Below are 5,581 nucleotides of genomic sequence, written 5' to 3' on the forward strand. Positions count from 1 at the left end.
ACATAAGGGATATTACTAAGGAAGATTAAGAATAGAGCTTGTCTTCCTTCGTAACTAGATCCTACTTGTATACCTATATTCGAGGAGCGGACTACAAAGGACTCAACGGGAGTGCCACATCCGTGATCTACCATATGACCCAGAATATAGGGTGTATCCATAGGTAAACAACATATAAGCACCACGCTTACACAATGTTGACCACTCACCCATGGTACCTTAGAGTGAGCGTTATACGAACTTCTGCGTAAATATAAGGATAATCTAGCTATACTAAGTATATAATCAAAGTAAACAATGATCATTATAACTAGGAACATGAACGATATAATTATTAATCATAACAATTGTAGCAAACATATAAAAGTAATGAGAGATATACAAGAGGGGGTACAAAGATTATACCAAACCACGCTCTTGACATGATCAGGAATCCAAGCGAAACCTGCTTGCCTCCCTCTAGACCTAGCCTAACTAGCTATGCCCTAAAATATGGTAGAGCTCTATGAATGATTAGGGTTTATATCTTCTCAAATGACTTATGCCTCAGGGGGGGTGGTAGGGGTTGGTATATATAGGCCGGCGTGTCAATCCTAAACCCTCGGATCAAACTGACTTGAATAAACGGTGTAGATGCAATCCTTAAGGCAGTGGAGAACCGACATAACAATGGGGGGCTAACATGTGGGCCTAGGGGCCGACCAGCATGCGGCTGGCCCCACCTGGTAGTCTCCTCCTCTCTGCCTTGGTGCAGTGTCCTCTGGTGTCTTCTAAATCCTTCTGGTGTCCATTTTGCTATGGATAAGCGTAATTAATTCTGACATCTAGGTCCACGTTGACGGTTTTCCGGATAAACCCTGCAGAAACACAGATTCACAAAAACTCATAAAATTTATTAGTTTAAACCCCTAGACCTTTGTTGGTGATCATATTTATGCCCTTATACATATTTTATTGATGGTTTATAATGGTTGTTAACTACCATCAATAAACTTCTCCAACTCAGTAAATGGATCAGGACTTGCATAAACGCTTTCACTCCTCAAAAGTACACATGCGTTCAAACAAGAATTCTCCTCTAGATTAGAATGAACCGATCTGACTTTCAAACTTACCCATATTACCTTCAACCATGGGGCTTCTTAGCCTTTACTTGGGTCTTGAGCAATTGAAAGACAGAATGATTAAGTCAAGCACTATATCTCAAGTTCTTTGCTCAACCATTATTTCAAAGTTTTTACATATTTTTAAAATAAAACTCAGAGCTTCTATTGTATGACACTCTCAAGTCTCTCAATGTATGTGGTATTTGTGTATCCTCACCAAGGCAATAATGATGTTATGTCTTTCTCTTCCTACAACTAAGGCTTATGTGGAGCTCATAGGAGTGGAGATAGCATGAAAAAACATACTTGCAATATATTTTTTTGTAAAGTCAAACCTCGGATCCAAAGAGAGTTAAGTCATACAATTAAATCAAGATGTGCATGTGTGTGGATGTATATGGTGGCTAACCTAATTCTACTATGCTCCTTGAAAAACATATCTATCTTTTGAAACTTGGAAACAACTTTGTAAGAGAACATAGGCTATCTTATTCATCTTTTTCTTTTTTTCCTTTTCTTTTTCTTTTCAGACGGGTATCTGAGTAACCATTGTTTTCAATATCTCAGACACTTGTCCATTTTTTTCTCAACTTCTTTTTTTTCATGAATAACTTTTGCATAGCCCCATGCTTCTTTTCAACAAAACTTTTGAGAGGTAGTAACAAGAACTTGGAGCATTTATTTGGTGGATATCCTATCAGGCATATTTTTTGTGTTCACTCCCAGTGTAGGAGTAGTGCATATGTGGGTGGTGTGTACATGGTCTTAATTTTAAGAGCATGACAAACCTCTCATAAGGGTCAACAAAGATTGACAAAACTTAGTGCAAAACAAGCAGCATATATGAGTGGAAGTTTTACTAGTCTACATATCATATTTGGCTCTAGTAGGATTTCAAGTTTTGTCATACAGGATCTCATCATGTAAATTTTTTTGTGTTTTTCAAAAGACAAATCTCTGGAACTCTAGTATCACTTGGAACAAGATAAACAATAGCTCAGACCTTCTCATATCATATCTATCAATTACCTATACTTAGATCAAGCATATGCTACCCATGAGTTTTAAGTTCAGAGTAAATTCTTATATCAAAGCAGTCTTATCTAAAACTTGGGAGAATTCAAAACAGAAAACTAGGTACTTGAAAGAAATTATAACAGAGCAACTATTAATCATTTCCATCGTAAGAGATTATCTTCAAAGTCCTTTTATTCATTCAACTCTTAAAAATCAAATTTAAAGAAACTAAACACACCTTTTATTTTGTTTTCCCACTTTTAAGATCACACCTTATTAATAAAATATATAGCTAGCTAAAATAATTTTTTATTTTGTTTTAGTTTATTATGCATTTTTTATTTTATTATTATTTTTAACAACTATATAGTAAACTTACAAATAGCAAATGTAAAGAAATACTTAGCTAGATACATGGGGGATGCTCCTCCCCCAAGCTGGATGTTGTTGTGGTCTTTCTTAGAGCAGTTTTGCCAGCAGAAGTCTTTCTCATCTAGGAGTGGAGTGGGATGAAGACTACCGAGTGAACTTGCTCGTGATCATGTGTATCATCCTGCAAAAATATCAACAGGAACACCAAAACTCGTGGAATGGATTAGGATAAAGGGTTAGCGGTCAGCCGTCCAGAGATTAGTTGTTCTTAAAATTGGAAATATTTTTGTATTGACATAATTTTAGCAGGATGTCCATCTCATATTTTTTTTATTTTCTAACATAATGCATGCATGGTATTTTTATTTTTTACGCCACCATGATGAATATTCTTGTGGGTTTTTACTCACCGTAAGATTATTCACATGGGGCTTAGGATTTTATAATGCAATGCTAAGATTTTATTTTATTTTTTTAATGCAAGGCAAATACAGAAAAGTAAATATGCTAAAGTAAAATGGTTTATGCAATGTTGAATAGTAAATATGGATAACTACCGATGTTACCTCCCGGCGAGGATTTGGAATTTTAAGTCCTCTGGACAGGACTTTTCTCCTGTCTTATTCATTCCTTGGATGCATCTGTCGATCCTAGAGATGGAGACCTTGATGGTTGCACCTCTTGTGATGTTGACATATATGTTGTCACCTTTTCCTTCTATACGTACTTGGTCTGTGGACTTGACTTTGGTGGAGTAGGTTCATCTTTCACGGGTTCTTCAAGTTCTTCATCTTCTTCCCAACCATTCTTTGGAGATTGATTCTTCCGTTGTTGTGATGATCGACGCCTCCTCCTAGAGAGGGTCTTCTTGGGCTGTTCATGAGTGGAATAACTATTAAAATAACAGCATACCTTTTCTCTAGGGAATTGGAAGTGGACTTGCCCAGATCCGACGTAATTGATTGCATTGGTGGTGTTGAGAAATGGCCTTCCCAAGATGATGGGTGTATCCTCTTCTTCTTCTCCCATGTCCAAAACCATGAAGTTAGCAGGGGCAAACTGGTCATGTATTCTTACCATGACATCTTTTGCTATTACTTTCGAAAATTGGATTGATTGGTCTGTCATCTGCAATTGCATATATGTAGGGAACAAAGGTTCGTCACCAAATAAGTATTCATATGTTACCTTGGACATTATATTAACACCCGACCCAATGTCACAGAAGATCTTTTGGAATATTCTTTGTCCAATGGTACACTCAATCGTGGGTACGCCTAGATCATCCTTCTTAGCAAGGAATGGTGAAGCGAGGAGGTGGTCATACTTTGATCGGAGTGTGTTGATCATGTTGACCGATTCTTCTTATGGCTGCCTAGCTTTGTTCTTCCTCCTTCTCCTATTATTTTTCTTCTTGGTCACAGTTGTATCTTCGGGCTGGTATGACATTTGTGGATGTCTAGGAGATTGTAGGATACTATTCTTGAAAGAAAACTTCTCCTTTTTATCCTTGATTGTGAAATAGATCTTGGCACTGTCCGCGTAGATGATGGCTTTCGCGGTGCTTAGAAAAGGTCAGCCCAAGATGATGGGTGCCCTTTCATCTCCACCTGTTTCCAAAACCACAAAGTCTACAAGAGCATATGATTGTCCCACTCGAACAATGGCATCTTTAAGAACTCCCTTGGGGTAGCAAAGTGACTGATTTGCAAGCTAAAAATGTGTATTTGTGTACAACAAAATATCTCCATTAATTTTATCATAGATTACCTTAGGCATGATGTTGACACTTGCTCTAAAGTCACAAATAGCTTCTTAGAAAATATGAGGTCCAATGGCGATGGGAATGATAGGTCTCCCTAGATCGCTCTTCTTTTTAGGGAAGGTGTAATATATCCACCTTCCTGTCGATGGTAGTATATAGTAGTAAGCTGCATTGTGAATATTGATAAGATTTGCAGTTTCTAGATCTTCCGGTTGCCCTAGAATCTTACCTTTGTTGGTCGGAGGAATAGCAGTAGCCAGCTGAGCTATTTGTGATTCTATCATTTTATTAAAGTCATGCTGGTTCTTAATGGCAAAGGATAGGTTATCAATTTTATTACTCAGGTTTTCTAATATTCTATCATTGGAAGCTAATTTCCTAGATAAGCTCTCTATAATTTTAGTTTGCCTAGAAATCAATTCTCTTAAGGGTGGTTGATTGAAATTATTGAAATTATTACTTTGAGGGTTACCTTGGTAGTTCAGCCTCTGTTGTTGATTCTATCCTTGATTATGTTGAGGACGAAAGTAGTTGTTGTTGACAAAGTTCACATCCTCATGAATTTTAGGACATTTGTTCCCTAAATGCCTAGTGTTTCCACACTCTTTACACGTCATGTGGGAATCATGAATATGCATGACTTCTTGCTTCTCATTGGCTTGATCTTTGAGCTTCTTCATCAGCAGGTCCATCTTAGTAGACAACATGTCTATCTCCTTGAGTTGATGCATACCTCCACCTCTCTTGTGGGTCTAAAGGCGTTCTTCATTCCAACCTTGGTTGGAGGCCATCTTCTCCACGAGAGCTGTTGCAGCTGGGAGTGTGAGTGACATGAAAGCACCTCTAGGAGCAACATCCATAGTCTCACGGGTACTATTGGTCAACCCGTGGTAGAAAGTCTGCATGAGCAACCAATTCTCCATCCCATGATGAGGACATTCTGATATGTAATCTTGGAAGCGTTTCCATGTCTCAGGGATAGATTCATCATGTTGTTGCTGAAAACTTGAGATTCTCCCACAAAGAGCATTGGTCTTGCCTATGGAAAAGAACTTGGCCAAGAACACAGTGGAGCAGTTATCCCATGTAGTGTTTCTATCTTTGTTGGCATAGAACCATTGATTTGCCTTCCCCAAGAGTGAGAATGCAAAGAGGCAAAGTAGTATAGCATCTTAGGTCACTCCTTTGATGGTGAAATAGCTGCAGATCTCCAAGAAGTGTTGGAGATATGCAGTTGCATCTTCATATGCCTTCCCACAAAACTAGCTTGCTTGCACCATGTTGATGAGAGCTGGCTTGAGCTCAAATCCATTGTCTCCGA

At 38.1% G+C, this 5,581-nt stretch overlaps 1 non-coding gene across 1 annotated transcript; it reads left to right on the top strand.

Moving 5' to 3' along the window:
• Positions 1 to 5,181: 5,181 nt before the first annotated feature.
• Positions 5,182 to 5,288, top strand: LOC136461974 (small nucleolar RNA R71). The gene has a single exon (XR_010760507.1). It is a non-coding gene; the product is annotated as a small nucleolar RNA R71 (small nucleolar RNA).
• The last annotated feature ends 293 nt before the right edge of the window (positions 5,289 to 5,581 follow it).

Source organism: Miscanthus floridulus, chromosome 6 (assembly GCF_019320115.1).
Source record: "Miscanthus floridulus cultivar M001 chromosome 6, ASM1932011v1, whole genome shotgun sequence".
NCBI classification, from domain to species: domain Eukaryota; kingdom Viridiplantae; phylum Streptophyta; class Magnoliopsida; order Poales; family Poaceae; genus Miscanthus; species Miscanthus floridulus.